This window comes from Pistacia vera, unplaced genomic scaffold, assembly GCF_008641045.1.
Source record: "Pistacia vera cultivar Batoury unplaced genomic scaffold, PisVer_v2 Contig481, whole genome shotgun sequence".
Classification (NCBI taxonomy): Eukaryota; Viridiplantae; Streptophyta; class Magnoliopsida; order Sapindales; family Anacardiaceae; genus Pistacia; species Pistacia vera.
In genome coordinates, this window is record NW_022196314.1 from 116,509 (window position 1) to 138,014 (window position 21,506).

Consider the following 21,506-nt stretch of genomic DNA (forward strand, 5'->3'; position numbering starts at 1 on the left):
TTTGTCTGCCTTTCTTCGTCACTTTCCCAAATCCCTTCCCCCCTCGCCCGTTTCCCCCATGGATTGTACGCTGATCGGTCTTACTCCCAGTGGTGGCCCCTTCTCCATTATCTTTCCAGTAGCTTTCTGTTGCTTCTGACCCTGCACCCCCCTTGTTGGTGTTTTGCATCGCTCTCTTTGGGTACCGGCTCTGCCTCATCCCTCTTCCTATCTCTGTTGTGACTCGGACTTGCCCTGCTGCGTGGGGTTGCGCTCTGCGTGGCTCTTCCTTTTTTCTTTATAGGGCCCCGGTCTCTTATCTGTCCTCCATATATTTGTATCCCGTCTTCTATGTGCCCCTCCGAGGGATGTGTCTATCTTATCTGTTTCGGGGGTTGTGGCCGCTGGGGGGTTTCTTTCTAGAAGATATTTTGCTTTACCCTTGGTGTGTTTGGTCTTTTGTTTACACCGTTCTTTTGTCCACCGAGGCATTATCCTCTCATATTCCATCAAATTTTAGATCAAACGAACGTTAGACGGCAGCGGCGTGTCCCTCGGACCCGATGACGATATATCGTGGCTGCTCGAGCCTGCGGGGTCCCCCTGCTTGTGCGGATCTGAAATGTGGCTTACATGTCCACGGGGGCCACAGCACTCCTGATCACCGAAGGTGACCTTTGGTATGTGTCATATTAAGTTCCTCTCTGAAATTGGGCACGTCTGTGTCCTATATGATCGTCGGTCCGAGGAGGGCGTTCTTGTCATGAGTTCTGTTGGTTACCCCCCCCTGAAGGTACGAAGATCCGGGGGTTAGTGATCGTTTGTGGCTGTTGGTGTTAAATCCAATTTTGGGTATTGAGATTGTGGTGTTGTGGTTATCAAGACTAACAATGGTAATCGGCGGGCATCGCCAGTTTTCGTGTAGTATTTGTTGTGGTTGTTTGACCTGTTTGGTGTATTGGATGTTTTAGAACTGAACTGTTTAAAGAAAAATAGTTCCGAAATACATACGGTAGCACACGTCTCGGAAAGATCGTTTTTAGGCGTGTTTCCGGGCTATGATATTCCTTTTCGGCGATTATCAGTCCTCCTTGAGGTTTATGTTCTGCTAAGTTTTTTACACTGGGTGTTTAGTATAGTTGTTCATTTTGTGGCTGAACAAGCCTACATTCACATTGATGCATGGTCCCACGTAGACCCTCCATGGACTCTGAGTTTGGCCCCCTGTTTTCCCAAACCGGCCAGTGTGACAATGAGGTGGTAGTTTTGTGTGTTTTCGACTCGGTTAACCGTGTGGAATGCGAGCCAAGTTTCAAAAGTGGATAATAAATACCTGATAGTATGCAATTCACTGGGGTTTTACCTTCGTTTTTTGAGTCGTGCCTGCTTTTAGTTATGACTGTGTTGGACTGAGGGTTCATAGCTAATCGTCGGTCCAACTAGTTTGGGCAAAATGGGGTTATTGCATAAAAAAACCCAACTCCTTTTCATTCAACTTTCCTTTACAAATCTCAAATTCGATGACAATCAATAGATTCTACTTCCAACGCAATTCATTCTTCATCTTCAATTCAATCTTCAATTCCTAAAAAGAGTGAGTAAGGTGAGAATTAGAAAAGTGAGTAGAGAGGAGTTCTGTTGTTATTTGGGTTGTTGTGGCTTCTGAGAAAGTTCCTTTTCTTGAGGCTATATATGTATCTCATATATATAGTATAATAATATATATTATATAATATAATTATATATCTATTGATTCATCTTTAAATTAATCATCAAAGGTTGGAACATTTTTAATGCAAGAAATCTTATAATATATTGGTCTTGTTTAGTTTATTTAGTAAATTTCTCAATAACACTACTTTCAAAGGGAAAGAAAAAGAAAATAACACTACTTTCAAGGGAGGGAAGAATAGAAGAGGAAAAGAAAGAGAAGAGAAGAGAAGAGAAGAGAGAGAAGAAGAGAAAGAGGAAGGAAGAAGAAACAGGAGAGGAGAGAAGAAAGTTACAGAAGAGGGAGGAAATTCATGAAAGAGAAGAAGTGATGAAGAGAGAAGAAAAAAAGTTAGATGATGTCAGGGTGTTTGCTTTATTTCAAATGTAGGGACGCTGTGTAATTTTTAGCGGTTGTGTTTGCTTTATTTTAAACTTGCAGGGACTGATGGAGTTTTTTGGGATAGGTTTACTGCACACTGCCAGACCGTTCGATTGGTCGGTCCCAGGACTCAAGCCCTGACGGGTCGATGTCATAGGTCAGGTTTAAAACATTGAAGTGACTGAAAAAGTGAAAAATCAAGTTGTCATAATCCTCTTCTATACCTTAAATTAGACTAAAACTTGCGAAGAAAATCAAACTCAAGTCTTGTTAAATCAAAGTAATTAGTTTCTATGTTTATTCACGGTCTCTCTTTGTTAATAAATAATAATGTTTCATTAGTTTAGTCGTTCCTATTGTGTAGGAATTAGTCTTACAAGAAAACTCACATCAAACTCTAAAAACCTAACTAAAAAAATATGTAATCTTATATTTTACCTTTGGACTTAATTAATGACTGTTATGAAAGTGGAGGCAAAGTAAGGTGTTGATATTTCTCTAGATGTGAAAGGAAGTTGGGTGTCACAATCCTACATCGAAAGTAATATACTACATTAAAGGGAAATAGGGGTTTTGGGTTATAAGTGAGAGGTTTTCCACCTAATTGTTAGTTTGGACGTGAAACTCTCAGTTCGTGATATATGGTATTTCTATAAACTCATTACAAAGGGGGTATAATTAAAAGAACCAGCTAAAATGAATGAAGCCACATAAATGATGATTAAAGAGTGCAACTGCATTCGGAAGCGCCTGATCTCAAACTAAATAGATAACAAAGTGCCCATTGGGAAAAGCTAAGGTCACCGTCGCAACTGCCAAAAACAATCTCTCCAACGCACTCTTATTTTCAATGAATTTAAGTTCTATCAAATTTTCCAAAACATCATGAGAGCATCCTAACTCCAACCCTCTCCGTGCCCACAACATCGCCACCACCACTCACCCATAACCACCACACAAATCTTGCTTCCATTGACCAGAGCTTTATCTTCACCTCAAGAACTCAAAATGTGACCAACCGGAGAAAGATTGTGACAGCATGTTAGCAACTTCACTGGCACTTGGGGCGCAGGGCGTTGGCATTGGCATGGCATTCTCTTGCAATAGCTGAGAATTGGGGAACTCGTTCGTTTATAAGGGAGAGATTTTTCGAACCAGGGCTATCACCGGAAGATGCAGTGGCAAGAATCAAGCAGACGACGGGAGGGGCTGCATAGCATGAGAGAGATGCTAGACCGCATGGCGTGGGGGTATGTCATAAAGTTATTCGGTTGAAGTCAGCTTATCTATCTCAGGATTTGAAGAACGCCAGACTACGTTGCCACAGGGGCCAGGAAGGAGTATGTCAAAACAGCCAATGAATGGTGATAACATCGCTGAGGTATGGCCTTAATTTAAAAGTTTCTATAGAATTTATAATTTTTTTTAACTGAAATTAGTATTCCCACATCACAATATGTATATATGTTATTAAATAGTAGGAGTTTTTCTAATTGTATTTTGTTTTTTCCAGTTTGACTATTATGTACGTACGCCAAAGGTATACGAATCATACCTATACTACGAGAAGACATTGAAGAATTTAGATGATATTGTGGCAATGTTCACGTAGTATGGAAGGCCGCTCACGATGAACCTTTATCTGGATCTTCAACCATATTTTTATTTTCTCGTTTCTATTTTTAATTTTGTTCTTCAATAATTTTTGAGTTGGATTGATTTATTATAGTAAGTATTATTGGATCTCTTTGCACAACATACCAAAGCGTTAGACCTAATAAATTAACAGAGGGTATTAATGTACAATAAGTTATATGTATAGATAACATGACACCGTTAATTTGTAACACAATTGGCTAGAGGCGATAGATGGATACAGCTGATATAATGATTAAGAAAACTAGTAGAATGGCTGCACCAAATGAGCCAATTAAAGATCCGGAAATGCTGACAGAAGGTATTGAACTGTTGGCAAATTGCAAGCCAGTTAGCGTTAGAGTTTGCCTCGTGCGCTAAGTATTACTATGGCTGTGCTGCAGAAGCTCCGGCAGTGATGAGAGACAACATTACCTTCACAAGTCTCAGTTAATACTACTTCATTAGAATAACAACATGATGAATTACATGTATAAATTATTCAATATTCTACCTAATTTATTTTATCTTAGTTTGCCAAGGTGACCATTATAATATGGTCATTAATTCACAGGAGGAAGTATATTATGTATGGATTGAACTGAACTCAAATAGCTACGTAAACAATCATTTCAATTCAAATCGCGTTATAACTTACAAATTGAAAATAAAATAAAAAGGAGGTATCAATTCATAAAAAGAAAAGATTCAAGAGTCTGTTATTTGATAAAATAGTGGATAACATATACTGTGACGTTAGTCTTATTATTATGTTTCAAACAATTAAAGGGTAATTAATTAAAAAATAAAAATCAATTAGACGTCAGTTTGACTCCAATAAAAGTATATAGGACTTGTATTTTCTTGTTTGGCAAATAAAAATTAAAGGAAGAATTAAATTCTGTCCGTGTCAAAGACGAGCAAGACGAGTCTACTAATTTTTGCTGATGTCTTGATAACGTGGAAGATAGATAATGGCAGAAAAAGAAACAAATATCCGCACACAATTGAGTTGGCTATCACGAAGAACTGTGTTTTCTTCGAATTAATATTGGTAGTTCATTAATGGTCATCAATTATCATAAATTAGCAATCACTTACGTGAGTGTAGGAAGATCATTGTACTTGGCTCTGAAGATGAATTGCGAGAGAATTGGAAGTGTCTGCTCCGTAGTACCCATGGAACAGCACTTGCTAGTGTACCAATTGCGGCTATAATTCTTAGAATAAGGTCAAGTATGGAGATCCCTCTGCTCAACCCCAGTGTTGGCCTTGCAGTATTATCCCTGCTGGAAACTTCACGGTCTCATCTGCTCCTGGCTTCATGTTGGTGAAACTGGTTGAAGTAAAGGCGGGCATTATAGAAAGAATGAACCAATGGGGAACACTGGAAGTGGTATTAGGTAATTTGCTAAGCTAAATGAGTAGAGATGATTTCTACCCCAGCTAAGATGGAGTTTTTCTACTGCTCTTGCTTGCACTTGCTCTGTCTTTATTATACAAGATGGAACACGGTTTTCAACATTGGTTGGTGTTGCATTTGCATGTAGTGGGATTATTTGGTGGCGTGTAGCATCAGCTAGATTCATATTTTATACGGTAGAAATGGATAACATAAATATCACTTTTAATTGGCTTAGAGAAAAATAAATATGTCTTAGGTGATCATGTTTCTGCCTTTTAATACGTAGCAATACATACATCCAATCATCTGTGTGCCATATATATTTCTGCAAACATGGCATTCACAATAAAAATGTATTATTCTTTAAGCTAATGACATAGATCTCTTGTGTGTAGTGTAATTTGAGGATGTCTTCTTACGGAAAAGTTAGAAATGCAATTAAGGAATATGAACTTGCCAATTTATATGGGTAAGTGTTATAGCCCTGCAACCATGTATCCTAATACTAAAAATTAATGGTTTGCAAAGACCCATGCTTCCTGTAAGCCTTTATACTTTCTGCAAGTAAATATGGAGAGCATGTTGTTGGATATGACTTACATACATCCATATGCGCCTTTCTGTTTCTACTCCCTGCCAGAGTAACTCACACAACTTCTAGGCAAGTTTTTAATTAATAAAGCTGTTTGAGTTTTAGCGGAGACTTCTAAATCCTAATCGTAAAGCAATATTCTCAACATAATACTATACTATAAATAAATTTTACATTTTCCATATAAAGTGAAGTGATAAAAATGAATAAAAGAGTGAAAACAAAAGTCAACTCATTAAATTCACTTTTCTATTCATTTTTTACCACATCACTTTGATAAAGATTTGTAAAATTTCTTTGTGAGTGTAGTATTTCTCCCTAACGGTAATAAAAACCCATTGAATTAGTTAGCAGGTAAGCTAACTCGCATAAATCGTCAGTTCGTGGCTGTCCAATTAGAATGGAGTTCTTCCCAGATTTGATTACTATGATGAACAACAACAGAAATTTCACATTTCCCACTGAGGAAGATCTTTGCAGGCTCTAAAAGTATGCATATAAGTTCATTAGTACATACATACTATCAGAATCAATACCAAGCAATTTCTTTGTCATCTTGGGCCATTGAGTTTGGTGTGCCCTCTTATTAATCTCATAACAATATAACATCAAAATCTATTACCAATTAAGCTGTCCTATATATATCTTCTTGAAACATGTACAGTTCACAAGAACTTGAACCAGATGCATTGTATTACAGTACATTATGAAAAATTAGTCAAGGGAATAAGAATCCAGCCCTCGGAGTTATTAAACCAAGATTAAAAGGATGTACTTGTTACTTTAATTCCTGGCTTATACCAAGAGGAAGAATTGCCCGGAACATGCTTAATGAAGCAAGTAAGGAGAAAACTTACAACTTACTTTCTATCATTACCGTGCGCAATAGCATCGCTGGAATGCGAATATCTTCTTCACGCAATAGTATTATCATCTATAGATCTAACATGTAAATATGACACTGAAATGTAGCCAAAGACAACTTGCCGGTTTCTCAATATCTCAGTAATGAAATCAAAATATAAATCATTAAAGTATACATGAATTTGCCGGCAAGTCATCCTGGCTGCACCCCATTATTCATCTCCACATGCAAGACACTTAGATGCATATATGGTTGTGCAGGTGAAGGAATTTTAGAGAGCTTTCTTCAGCTTTATGTCTTAAAACTGTTGTTGCTATGTGTATGAATATGCATAAGGATGAAGGTCCATTTTGTGTCTTTAATGGTCATGAAATAATGTGGCTGACATAAAGGCCTCACGCCTTTCCCAGTTTGCCCCAGATAAAGGCTTAAAATGCAAATTAGCCAATAAATATCTTATCAGTAGCCAAGTTCAATTCAAAGGAATAGAGATAAGGGATGGGAAGAGTATCTTATCAGTTGCAGATAATCACACATTCAAGAAACTCTAGGCATTCTTTTTGACTTTCAAGTCAATAGAATCCAATAATATTGGAATAGTTATGGGTGAAATTATAAGATTGATGGGCCAAGGTGATGTAATGAAATGGTAGAGTGGGGTACTGAGATCTCTGATTCATGCAATAATTGTTATGGTTAACTTATGGGTGTTGCTGGCAATTTCCAATCCTATTAATGTACCAAAAAGAGTTAAATGAGTTCAGCTGTCCCATTTTTTCTGCCTCTTTTTACAACTACATCTTAGCTTTTCTGTCCGGGATTACTTCACGTGTAATCATATCCCCCGTACGCATCAATATTATCCACTTTTAAAACTTCAACTGGTGACATACACTCAAAACTATGGCATTGTATTGTATCCTATATTTATTTCCACCATATGAACTGAATTGTTTTTAAGAATTAAGATTATATTCGGAAAAGCAGTTCCTTTAAAATTAGAACGCAGCAAAACTGTGGCCTAGGCTAGGGGCCGGAATATATTTAAGTTTATAAAGATGTTCTGATTAATAATAATATAAAGGTATTCAATAAGCCTTATATTTATAAATACAATATAATTCACTTCATTACAATTTCTATTTCTGATATTACAACTTTTAAATCATATGTATTACAATATTTAAACTATTTTTTTCTAGTAAGAGTACTTCAAATATGCTACAATTTTTAAGAAAATATAGATTGAGGGTTATTTATTCCACCCTTGAGGTTTTACAAACTGAACCTTAGGTGCTAAGTTGAGTGCATCAGAAGAGTACAATGTACCCCAAACATTTTGGAAATTAGTCAAATACCTCCCTTTTGTCAAACTTCTGTTTCAACTTCCGTCCTCAAATGGGTTAATGACTTTTAACCAAATTCCTTTCTTGACCAAACAGTAAGTGACATCTTTCTAGCCCAAATATACTCCCTAGCACTTTTTTAACGATGCGAATCTGCCCTGTCATCCCTTTTCTAATATGAAAAATGCTACAAACACCGACGCTTTGCACCAAATTTTTACATTGAACGACGTGTCTACTGAATCAGACGAGGCACGTATCACGTTAACAAATATTCTATGAATGAATGATTGTTCATCAAATATAGACGACCGTCCATTGTTATTGGACGACCGTTCATTTGAAATGGACTTTCGTCTATATTATATGGACGGCCGTCCACCTAAAATGGACGCCCATTCATAGTTTAAACTAAAAAAATTTGGCCTAAATTGTTTATGGACGCCTGTCCTCATAAGAGGACGGGTATCCATCTTTTAATATTAACAAATTTTAAATTTATTTAATGCATTAATTGTGAATCCTAATTGAGTTAGTGCCTTATTCTTATGACACTTGTCTAATTACTTTGAATATAGACAAAAATTTAATGAAGATAGCGACATTTACTTTTTGGATTGAGACCCAAATGTTGTAAAATTTTTTAAATCAAACAATGGACTGTCCATTAAATATAGACATCTGTCCATATAATATATGGACGGACGTCCATAATTTTTGTTTTAAAATTTTTTTATTTTAAACAAAGGACGGGAGTCCATTCTAGGTGAACATCCGTCCATTGTTATTTTCTCATGGATGGGCATCCATTATAAGTGAACGATCGTCTATAGTAAATGGACTCCCGTCCAAATTATATGAACAGGAGTCCATTGTTATTTTCTCATGGACAGGCATCCATTATAAGCGAACAACCGTCCAATAATCACGAACGCCTGTCCAATAATCACAAACGCCCATTATTTAGCTTTTAAAAATTTTTGGACGGGCGTCCATCTTATATGGACGCCCGTCCATAGTAAATAGACACTCGTCCATATAAGATGGACGGACGTCCATTATTTTTCTTTTAAAATTTTACACCCGTCTATATAATATGAACGGGAATCCATTAAATATGGGCGGGCGTCCATAAATTTTGGGCGACCGTTCATTCACGAAAGACTCCAACGTGATCGCATCTGACTGGTTGCCATGTTCTTCGGTACAAAAATTCGGTATAAAATTTTGATATAAAATTTTGATGTCTGTAGCATTACTCTTTCTAATCTGTTGTTCACTCCCTTACCCTTCTTTCCATACACCTTCATCATTGTCGTTTCATCAGTTTCACGCATGATCCATTTGGGTAACGAGGTGTTTACAGTGGGGTGAAAGGTCGGTGAATATTAACTGATACTTTAGTTGACAACTAAACTTTGATCAAGTCTTGATAACGATGGACATGTTGATATTTTAACAGTAAATCGCAATTTGTGCATAATGAATTTTGTTACAGGAACTTGAATATAAAAGGTTACGTAAGAATAATGTTAGTTTCATTGGCACCTACGATCAAAATGTTTGTAGATAAAATGAAGTTTAAAACTTTCCTTGTTAAAGTTTAGGTGTAGTGAGTGCAGTTTGTAAAGGTTGTGCACCTTTTGTTTGGGCTAAACCAACACATTGATGGTTTAATTTGGGCTATTTCTAGACGGAGTCTGTTAATGCATGATAAGCAAGTGAGTTTCGTTATTCAGTCCGTCAAAATTCTTTTTAAGCCACATTAAATGAAAATCATTAAATTATATTTTATATTTTAAAAAGACCCTTTATTTTTTCCATCTCTAACTTTGAAGCATCTTCAAAAGACTCTTTATATGACCTAAATTCTTTATTATTAAGAGTCTATTCATAAAAATAAGAGTCCAACAAGCTCTTTATATTTAAAATATAAATAAGAGAATGAATTTGACTCTCCACATTTAGAGAATCAAATTTCACTCTCTATCATAATTTTAATTAATAAATTACAAGTTCCTATGCATTTTATTTATTAATTCTCCTTCCCATTAAGTTTTTTTTCTTAAAAATAAAGAGCATCTTCGTTAAATTTAAAGAGTTTATTGGATTTGAATAAAAATTGTGTTTATTATATTTAAAAGTTAATGAAGATACTCTTTATTTATATGAAAAATGCTCTCCAAAATAAAGAGTACTATTGGAGATGCTCTTAGAGTATCTCCAAATGACTCTTTAGATGATCCAAACTCTTTATTATAAAGAGTCTATCCATAAAAATAAGAGTCCAACATACTATTTATCTTTAAAATATAAATTAGAGAGTGAGTTTGATTCTCCACATTTAGAGAGTCAAATTCCACTCTCTATCTTAATTTTAATTAATAAACTATAAGTTCCTATGCATTTTATTTATTAATTCTCTCTCCCATTAAGTATCTTTCTTAAAAATAAAGAACATCTTTATTAAATTTAAAGAGTCTATTGGATTTGAATAAAAATTGTGTTCTTTATATTTAAAAATTAATGAAGATACTCTTTATTTTTATGAAATATGCTCTTCAAAATAAAGAGTGTCATTTGAGATGCTTAATAGAGTTTTAAATTATTCAGAATTCTAAGTTTTAATGAATTCCAAATAATACTGAATCTGATCATTACAAAACTTTGTCTAACACGAAAATAAAAAATCGTGATGGATAGAGAAAATATTGCAGAATCATAATTAATCAACCGATGTAAAGAAACTGGTTGTTTATAGACTACTAATGAGTCAAAAAAGGAAGATATGAGATTGAAGGCATAACTTAATTGTTCTTTATATTTTATAAATNAAAAAAAAAAAAAAAAAAAAAAAAAAAAAAAAAAAAACCATTTTAGATACATTAAATGTTCAAACCTATAATTACAAAATGAGACCTGGAACACTATAACACAAACCCCTTTCACATTTCCACACTTCCGGAATATTTCTCAATGCTCACTTCTTCCTAGCTTTTCTTTTCTTCCATTTCAATTTTTTTTTTCAAAGTTGAAAGTAATTTGTAACGAAGAGAGCAACGTACAACCTCACCTTAATATTCTAAAGTCTAAACACCCCACAATCCCCAACCTACTTCTTTGAATAATTTAGGATGTGGTAAAAAAATTCACAACTTTCCACCCTCACTCGTCTAAGTGTTATCAGCAAGATTGTATTTGGATTAAGTCTCTTAAAAATAAAATGGGTAAGAATGTGTTTTAGGTTCATATTCAAGGCAGGTTATAATAAGCTTAATGAAAGAAAAACAAGGCTAACATTGTGTTTCATAATGACTCCAAGGCTGTGTTTGATTAGGGTTGTGGGTAGATAACTCATGTTATCTATCTTTGATTCCAGACATTTCTTTATTTGGTTCGACAGTAATATAAGATTACGAAAATGTTTCATTCCCAATAGTGAATATTGTTGGTCATTTTGGGGGTTATCAAATTACCTAGTCCAAGGGTGTTAAACTTTGTTTTACCGAGGTTATCTTTTTTTTTTTCTTTTTTTTTTTAACAAATTTTCTCTTAAATAAAAGCCATTTCGGACTGAATTGCCATCAAATGTCTACCAAATAAGAATTATCTAGACCCCATATATTTGAGAATTTAGCTAAAACACCCCAGCCATAAAACTTTAAAAGTTAACAAAATACCCCCAACCACCAAAGACCATCGCCAGTCACCAGCAGTAGTCGTTAGATCAATGCATAATCGGTCGGATCTAGTCAGCCGTGCACCGATCTGGTTGTTTTTGGCCCTATCGAAGGCCGAAAATGGCTAGATCGTCGTGGATCTAGCCGAAAACGGCTAGAATAGATCTAGCCATATGTGGCCTTTTTCGGCCAGATCCATGATGATCTAGCTTTGATGTGGTTAGAAACAACCAAAACGGTGCACGTCCAAATCTCATTGGCCGTGTGCTGTTTAGGTGACTGCTGATAAGAGCTTGAAAATACACATTTACTTAGTGGTTTATAGGATTATTTGTGAGAAATTAGACTTAATTTGGTAAAGTTGCTTGATATTTTCATAATTGTCTTTTATGGAATCACAGGTGTGTTTGAGTGTTTTTCAGGTTATTAGTGCTAAATGTTATACTCAAATGGAATGAGTAACATTTAGAAACAAACAGATCGAGAATCGGAGTTGAATTGAAGAAGTTATGGAGCTTTGAAGTAAAAAGGAGATTCTAGATTACGCTCCAGTTTGAGCATGCTTTGGTTTTTCAACAATATCTCGAGCTATAGACCTTGTATAAAGACTATTCTTTGACTTTTAGAAAGCTAATTCAAAGGCCTACATTTCATATGTTTACCAATTCTCCAAATTCCATCGTTATTGTGTTAAAAAATCATCATCTCTGGAGTGCTGAGGAATGATGCGAGATTTGGACTAAAGAAGAAGAGTTATCATTGTGTCGCAGCACTATGTCGCAACACATTTTGTCCAGAATCGGCCACGGCGTAGCACAGTGCCAGGGCACATCATGACAATTAGGAAATTTTCTTCCATTTTTTATTAGGAAAATGGGGTTAAGAGTCCTAAACTAAATAGAATTAAGGAAAATAAAACCCTAACCCTTGTGGGATATAAATAGAAGTCTTTTAGCATTATTTTGGGGATTCTTTTGGGAGAATAAGAGAAGAAAAACCTGTAGAGAAGAAAAGTGTCAAAATTTCTAGAGCTTTGATTCACAATATAGGAAAGTTCTTCTTGTTTCTTTCTTATAAACTCATGTTGATTATTTTAATAAAGATAATTGTTTCTTTCATATTGATTATAAACTAAATTTATTCTCTAGGGTCAAGATGTAGCCTAATCTCTTGATTATGTGTTGATTTATTTATATTGATTTTTATTAAGATTTCTTCCTAAGTTTTATTATTATGCTTAATGCTTTTGATTATTAAGGGCCTAAGAATTGAATGAACTAATGGACTAGGTTAAGATCGAGAGATGATACTTAGTTGGTCTACCATTGTAAAACCATAGGTTGAGCGAACGCTAGAAATAAGTTACCACGACTTGTGAGGTTTTAGTGAACTCCATAGAGCGTAATGATCTCCAATTGCTTAAATCTGATTAGAGATAATTCGGGTTAGTAATTATGAGTTAATTTGATAATTGTTAGAGAGAAAGTTATTAGAAATTTAGGGAATTTGACCTGTAGGAAGAACTTAATAAAATTAGCATAAGTGTTTGATACATATGAATAAGAGATGGTGTGAAATCTATGTCCTAGGTCTAATCATCTTGCTCTAAACCCAAAGATTTATTTGAGTTATTTTCTTTTTAGTTTTCTTTTAAATTCAATTGTTAATTTAGTTTAGATTTTCCTTGATAAAAACTGTGATTAATCAAATAGTAATTAGATAGTAAATTTTGGTAATTGATAGTAGTAATTCCCTTAGGTTCGATATCCATATTTATACACTTTATTTCTTGCACGATTTCGTACACTTGCAAAAATCCCCAACAACTGTCGCCAGCAGTGGTCTTGGGTGGTTGGAGGTATTTTGTTAAACTTTAAATTTTGTTGTTAGGTGTTTTAGCTAAATTCTTAAATATAGGCGATTAAAAATAATTATTTAAATAATAATAATAATAAGGAAGGGCAATTCAATAAAAGCTTCTGTCAATAATATTTTATTCTTCGCAACCAAACATCTTAATTATTTATACCCATTAATCTAACCAAACATATTGATATAACATTCCCCCATAATCTTCAAGGTAATCTATCTCACAGGAAATCCTACTTTTCAGTAATAAAACATTCTTCGAACCAAACACACCCAAAGAGTTAACTAGTGATAATAAATTATAGGGTCAGTTTGAAAGGCTCAACGGTCCACAAAATAGCCTAAATCATTTCCTTAGTTATTTAAATTCTAGGATTTCGCCTCAAGTGGTTATCAAATGAATTCTAGAGTTTGTTGAGATCGCAAAAATGTCTATGAAAAATTCACAAAATCTTCTCTAAAATTTTTTAGACTAACCAAACTTTCATACCACATATCAGTAGGGTTTCAAACTAGACATACTGTCATCCTTAAGCCGAGGCAAAATTTAATGTCTTCTAAAGGCTACATGTTATTATAATCATGTTAATATCATCGACATACAAATTAATCCAAGACTAAACAAAGCAAAAATTTCCTCCTAAATCCATAAACTCAAAATTATTGAAAGATATTCCCTTATCCCAACCTAAAATCAACATTATCTTCAATATAAATACAGTAAAACCTCTCTATAGTGATACTCTATATAAGAATAACATCTATATAGTCATAAAAAATTTTGGTCCCAACTTGAGCTAGTTATAAATAAGAATAAATTTCACATTATAATAAGTTATAATTTTTCTAGGTCCCGTCTTAAAAACTTGCCTCTACATAGTAATAGTTATATGTATATTACAAAAAAAAAAATATTCTATGTTACATTAAATGTTTAAAATGAAATAATATATTTATCTAAAGTTGTTTGAGACAATGATTTATGCTTTAAAGTTGTTACTACATCTTTTCTCTTGCAGGTACATAATAAGTCGTTAGCATGGATACCTTATTGAAGCCAAAATATTTCTAGCTTTTGAAGCATGTTTAAAGCTTCTTAGCACAAAACTTTTGGTATTTTCATACTATCATCCTTAAGATTATTTCTTTCTTCTTCTTGTCTAATTCCAATAATGATTTCTTCTTCAGTTAAAGCATACATGACTTGTTGCTCATTTAGATGATTGAGGAAGATATTAACATCCATTTGATTAGTGTAGTGAAGTTGTCGAATTTTATCACTCAATTCTGTAATGACTCTTTGATATCCATTTTCGTACTATCCTAATGCTACTAAAACAATGAATTGAAATCCTAATACTACTAAACATGAATTATAAAATAAGAAATGAAAATAATAATTTTTTAATCAAAAAAATAATTATTGTAACTACATCTTTATTAAGTTATAACCTCCTCATAGTAATAAATTTAGTTGGTCCTAACATTATAACTATAGAGAGGTTCTACTGTATATATCAAAATGGGTGTTAAAAGCAAATAATTTGGTGTATTTTAATTGATGAGATCTCTTATAATAGAGTGTGATGTATACGAAGAAACAAATCTACAAGACATTTTTGGGATAATTATAAATTATGTGCTCGAAAAAAATGCTAGACATTCAGGTTACACGTTCATTTTTCTAATATAGGATTCCATAAATGTAAATGGGTTTAATTTATTAAAATGTAAATCAAATTCGAACAAGTCAAATAATAATAAAGCTCAAGATCTTATTGTTCTTACATTGCTGATCTATGTGCTAGATTATATAAGATTATTTTAACAATGGAAATATTTAGTTTTCTTTACATTGATTTTCATAAAACAAAAACAAAAACAAAAGATTTTCCCTTAATTTACTTTTTGTTGGTTCGATATAATATTATTAATTGAATATAAATTTTATTGATTGTATCTATACAAAAAGTTTTTCACAAAATCTAGAGGGAATTTTTGATGAATTTAATACGGACATTCTGAATCTCCAACCATATAAAATAATCCTTGTACTTAGGGGGTGTTTGTCTAAGCTTATAAGCTGGTCAAACTTGCTTATAAGCTCTAAAATTAAGCTGACTTGTTTGTTTATAATTTTTTTGAGCTTATAAGCTAAAAAAAAAAATAAGTTGGGGGGGAGGTACTTTTTTTTTTGGGCTTATAAGCACTTTACTTATAAGCTAGTTTGACCAAGTATATTACCATATTATCTTTATTTAATTTTAAAATTTCATAGTATGTCATTTTTTAATGTAGTATATTTTTTAGTAATTTTATAATAAAATGTACTTATAAGCCACATTTTACCAAACACGTCAATTACTTATCAGTCACTTATAAGTACTTTAACCAAACACGTAATTACTTAAAATTTCAAATGCTTATAAGTTAATTTTAGCTTATAAGCAATTGTTGCTTATAAGCTAATTTTCATAAGCTCAGACAAACACCTCCTTAAAATATTGATTCATCTCTAAAATTTTAATTCCCCAGTAACCCTAAGGGGGCGTTTGGTTCAGGAATATTATATTACTGGGAATATTGGATTACTAGAAAGATAGATTACCTTGGAAGATTATTGGAAATCTTTAGGAAAATGTGTTTGGTTAGTTGGTGGGTTTGTTATATTAATATGTTTGGTTATGGGGAATAAATTGGTGGGTATGTTATTTAAATTACTAAATTGTCTCCCTTGTAAATATTAATATAATATTATTTTTATTATTAATTTTTGAATAATTTCTTTTAACCCCCAATATTTCAGATTTAGCTAAAACACCCATACTTATATAAAACATTAATTTATGATGAAATCACCCCCACCTCTTGCCGCCGCCTGCTGCCACTGCGAACCATCGTCGGATGCCTCCGAAAGTCCCGATGAGTACTTCACCGTGACCAAGAGGCTCTGATATGGTCGTTTCTGGCCATATTGATGGCCGAAAACGACTATTTCAGGCCGAAAATAGCCGGAAATGGCCAGATCTATTCTGACCGTTAACGGCCAGATCCCTGGCCATTAACGGCCAGGTCCAAAATAGATCTAGTCATTAACGGCCAGATCTTGCCTAGACCTGGCCGTTAATGGCCAGGGATCTGGCCGTTAACGGCCAGTTCCATTGATCTGGCTGGAAATGGCCAGAATAGATCTAGCCATTTCTGGCCTGATATAGCCGTTTTCGGCCATCAATATGGCCGGAAACGACCATATCGAAGCCTCCCACTGAATTTCGTTCTTTTTTAGGGAGACTGACGATTTCCCAGCAACAATCCGTGGTGGTTGGCCAGCTGTCGGCGGTGGTGGCTAGGTGGCAGTGTTGGTGGTGGCTGGGTGGCAGTGGTGGTCTGTAAATTATTTTAAATATAAGGGCATTATTGTCCAAAATTTTAATTAAACAAGGGTAAAATTGAAATAGGATATTAATGTAGATTTGTTTTAAAATAGGGGTATTATTGTCCAAAATTTTTATTAATAAGGGATAAAATTGTAACAAAAAAAGAAAACCCTGGTAATCTTAAAAAACCTAAGAAAATAGAGGTAATCAGATTACCTCCAATATTACCAATAGTAATCACTATTGGTATTTGAAGATTACCGGTATCTTATATTACTTGACAGTCAAATATGGTAATTAAGTAATATAAGATTACTTATCCTCATTAATCTCAGATACACCCGAACCAAACACCCCCTAAACATATTTCTTCACATCTTTTTATTTTATTTCTTCTTATCGCTCCCTCGAAACATTAAAACTCCCCAAAAGCCTAAATAGTAAATCTCTAAATCCCTAATCATCTCTAATCTTTCTCCGACGACGAACGGCGACCATCCAATTCCTCTACCGACTAACGGCGAATGAAAAACGACTAACCTATCTTTGTGACGACGAACGACACATGCTCTTGAAAGTTTCTGCTAATCATCTCTGATCTCTGTGAGGGCAGCCCTAATCATCTTTGATCTCTATGATGGCAACCTGCTGCCTTTTTAATATTTGATTTCTGCTATTTAGAATGCCTTATATTCTGGTTTGTCAATGTTTAAATATGCACATGATCTTGAAAGTTTGGTGATTTTGTAAGTTTGGAAAAACCGTTTCAATCAGAATATGAGTGTGTTTTGTGGGGTTTTAGTTTCCAATTAGTTTTACTTTGTTTGATATTATTATATTTGACGCACATTTTGCAATTTACTGTATCTAGTTAGTTGGAGTTCCGTTGTTGGAACGAAAATTTGGCATGTCAATGTGCATATTCTTTGACCTTTTTATTTTACTTGTGGTCAGTTAGCAAGTCACGCGATTGTTAGTTGATTTTCAAGTAAATGTCTGACCAGGTGTTTTTGTGCAGCTTATAACAGATGTGAATATTACTATTGCAATTGAAGCCATTCAAGCTATTGGTAATCTTGCTCGTGGTCCTAGAACCCATTCTTTTTCCAATTCACGCTCTCTATTGCCAGTTTTACTTGTGAGTTCTGTATCTTTACACCTTTCCATATTTCTTTTTATATAGTTGGAAAATCATGTATAATATTTTTTGTCTGCCTATGTTTCTCTTTAGCAATCTCTTCTTTCTTCTTAGTTTTCCAATAAGACCCATACAAATATGGAGGCTTTTCATGTCTGGCAAAAAATTTGTGCAAAAGAATGATTCTAGTGCATCTATTCTTTTATGTTTCGGAGGCAACTTTTGACTCCCCCCTCCCAAAAAAATAAAAAAATAAAAAAATAAAAAAAGTAAAACCTGCTTGCTTGCATTTGTTTCCACTTTCTAAATCATTGCTTCTTACTAGAGAAACTTAATGTACTATAATTTCATATTTTCAACTTGTATGATTTTGTAACTTTTTAGTGATAAGCCATTTTTTCTCTTCTTTATGATGCTTTGCTTATGTTGCTGCATGATGGATATTCTATCTTTCTTCTGGCGTGAATAGTTATTAGGTTTCTTTATGATTTTTTGGCTATGTGATGACCATTTAGAAGTTTGATATAGAATGAACATTTTTTGGGTGTTGTTAATGTGTTTGTTTTTATTTAGTTTATAGAATGATTTCCAGTTTAGATTCATGTTTGAATGTTATTATGCTATGGATTTTTCATTACATATTTAATGTTTTTTTCCTTGTTTTTAATAGATATATATGGCATCCACTTCCACCTCCACCTCCATTGACATGCCAACAAAGGTTGCCACTCCAGAAACGCATCCTACGGTAGATACAGTTGTAAGTGGCACTCATGACGTAGGCACTCCAACTAGGGTTAATGAAGATGAAGCTGTTAATCCTTTTGCAAGGAAGAAAAGAAAAAAGACCTCTACTGTTTGGAATGATTTTAGAGAAGCGGTGCTGCCGAACAGAGACAAAGAAGCAGAGTGCATCCATTGCAAGGCAAAACTTGTCATGACGACTACCGGGAGTACTACTCACCTCTCTAAACATATGAAAACTTGTGTACGATAATCAATTTTTCAAAGGCAGCAACAAATCTTTTTCTAGCCGTTAGATGCAAATGAGAATGTGGTTGTGCCAATTCTTACCAATGGGAAATTTGAGATGGCAAAGATGAGGGAACTTTGTGCTAATTGGGTGTTGCAGCATAAGCATCCTTTTAATGTTGTGGACCAGGAAAATTAAACGTTATGCTCAAATATGACATACCACAGTTTGAAAAGATTGCTTGCATCACATGCATAAATGATTGCTTTAGTTTGTATGAAAGGGAGAAAAGGAGGTTAAATAATTTGTTAAAGAATGTTGAGAAGTTAAGCTTCATGACAAATTTATGGACCTCATCTAATGAAAAGCTTGAGTATATGGTGCTAATAGGGCACTTCTTAGACAGTAATTGGAGATTACAGAAATGAGTTCTGAACTTTGTGTATATACCTCCTCTGTGTACGAGTGCTATGATTGCAGATTTGCTTTACAAGTCTCTGAAAGACTAGGGTCTGGAAACCAAAGTTTACACGATATCAGTCAATAATGCAACAAGTAATGATGCTACAATAAGAATCTTGAGAGAGAATTTGTCAATAAGCAGTAAACTACCATGTGGGGGGAAATTGTTTCACGTGTGGTGTTGCGCACAAATCTTGAACCATTAGGTTCAAGATTGTCTCTCTGAAATAAAATATATTATTGAAGATGTCCGAGACAGCGTGGCATATGTGAAACAAACGGAGAGCAGACTTAGAATTTTCAGAGATTGCCTCACCAAAAGCTTATTTTGGATTGCAAGATGAGGTAGAATTCCACCTATAAGATGTTTTCGAATGCACTTAAATTCAAAGATTTTTTTAGAAGATATTGTAAGAAAGACCCACATTACAGAGCCATTTGTCTAGAAGAAGAGGATTGGGTAAAAGTGGAACAAGTTACTGAAATTTTGGAACCATTTTGTACGGTAACTAATATCATCTCTGGGAGTGATTACCCGACCGCAAATAGGTTTTTGAGTGAAGTTTTCTAGGTGAAGGTGATGCTAGATAACAAGGCAGACGAGAAATGGTGAAAAAGTATTGGGAGGAGTGTAACTTGTTGATGTCTGTAGTTGTGGTTATAGATTCTAGGTGCAAAATGGTAGTGATTAACTTTTGTTTCCCTCAAATGTATGAAGAGGATGAAGCACTTGCGAATATTGATAAAGTTAGAGATGCCTTGTATGAACTTTACCAAGAATATGTAGATGAGTCACAAGCCTCCACCAACACTCAACAAATTAGAGATGGTAGCATGGTTCCTTGGGCATCTTTACCATTGTGACCTCTTGATTTTGGTTTTCAGTTATTTACACAGCATTTGAAGACAGTTCAAACTATTCCACCAAAAAAATAAGACTTAGATTGTTATTTGGCGGAGGCATGTTTATATGTAAAGGGGGGGGGGGGGGGGGGGGGGGGGGGTGGGGGGTGGGCGGGGTGAGGGGGGAGTATCATATATTATAGAGGATGGCATGTAATGTACTAGCCATTCCTATCACCATAGTGGCTTCAGAGTCCACATTCAATGCTAGTGGTAGACTAATTGATCTATATCAAGCTACATTGTTGCCAAAAACAGTTGAAGTTCTCATTTGCGGGGCTGATTGATGTCACAACCATGGTTGTCAAATCGCGTATCGTATCGTGTATTAAAAACCTAATTTTTCAAATCGCGTATCGCATATCGTATCGTATCGTAGGATACGCCTTTTTAAAAAAATAATAAATAAAATAATCAAAATTTTTTAAAAAATTAATATCATCCCCAAGATTAATTAAAGAATTTTGTGGTATTATTGGCTTTAAATTATAGTATTACATAATCAAAATTAATCACAAAATTAAGAATCTATATCATTTTCTCTCAATTTTTTATATCATTTCCAAGATCAATGCCAATATCTATAGCTCCACTTGTATTATTATTATCAAGCAAAATGGACAACACATGTTCCTTTTCACTTTCTCCATGCAAAATGGGTAAATTTGGGCAGATTTTAGTAAACTGGGTTGGGTGACTCAGTTCCAACCTGAAATTTTTTTGGGCCTTTGGCCCAAGTTAATAAAGTCGTATCGATTTGTATAAATATTTTTAAGAAAACAAACGGATATGTATCGTATCGTAAGATACATATCAAAGTATCAAAAGGTTTAAGATACATTCTCTGATACGTATCGTTAGTAACTTGTATCAAATCATATCGTATGATACGTATTGGGTATCGTATGATACTAATAATCACGGTCGCAACCTAAATAGACTAAAGATAAAGGATAAAGTAAGTTACCAACTTTTCATTATTAAATTTTCTTTTTAAGTATGTTTATATGTTCATTTAATAGTTTCTTTTATTTAATATCTTAAACACTTAAACTAATCTTTTCTCGTAACAAATTTTAGAAAGATAAGGAAGAAGTGGAGATCCAACTTCCCATCTACTGAAGTTATATTTATGCTTCCCTCAGGTATCAGACTTGTTTAAGTATGTTTAATATGTTTAAGTATGTTTA

At 34.1% G+C, this 21,506-nt stretch overlaps 1 long non-coding RNA gene and 2 pseudogenes across 1 annotated transcript; 2 read left to right on the forward strand and 1 right to left on the reverse strand.

The window, feature by feature from the left end:
- The first annotated feature begins 542 nt into the window (after positions 1–542).
- LOC116146661 lies at positions 543–3,724 on the forward strand (annotated as a pseudogene).
- A 142-nt stretch (positions 3,725–3,866) lies between these two features.
- LOC116146662 lies at positions 3,867–5,295 on the reverse strand (annotated as a pseudogene).
- Positions 5,296–17,213: 11,918 nt separating this feature from the next.
- LOC116146680 lies at positions 17,214–20,368 on the forward strand. The gene is made up of 3 exons (XR_004130560.1): positions 17,214–17,443; positions 17,859–17,978; positions 18,649–20,368. It is a non-coding gene; the product is annotated as an uncharacterized LOC116146680 (long non-coding RNA).
- Positions 20,369–21,506: the final 1,138 nt, after the last annotated feature.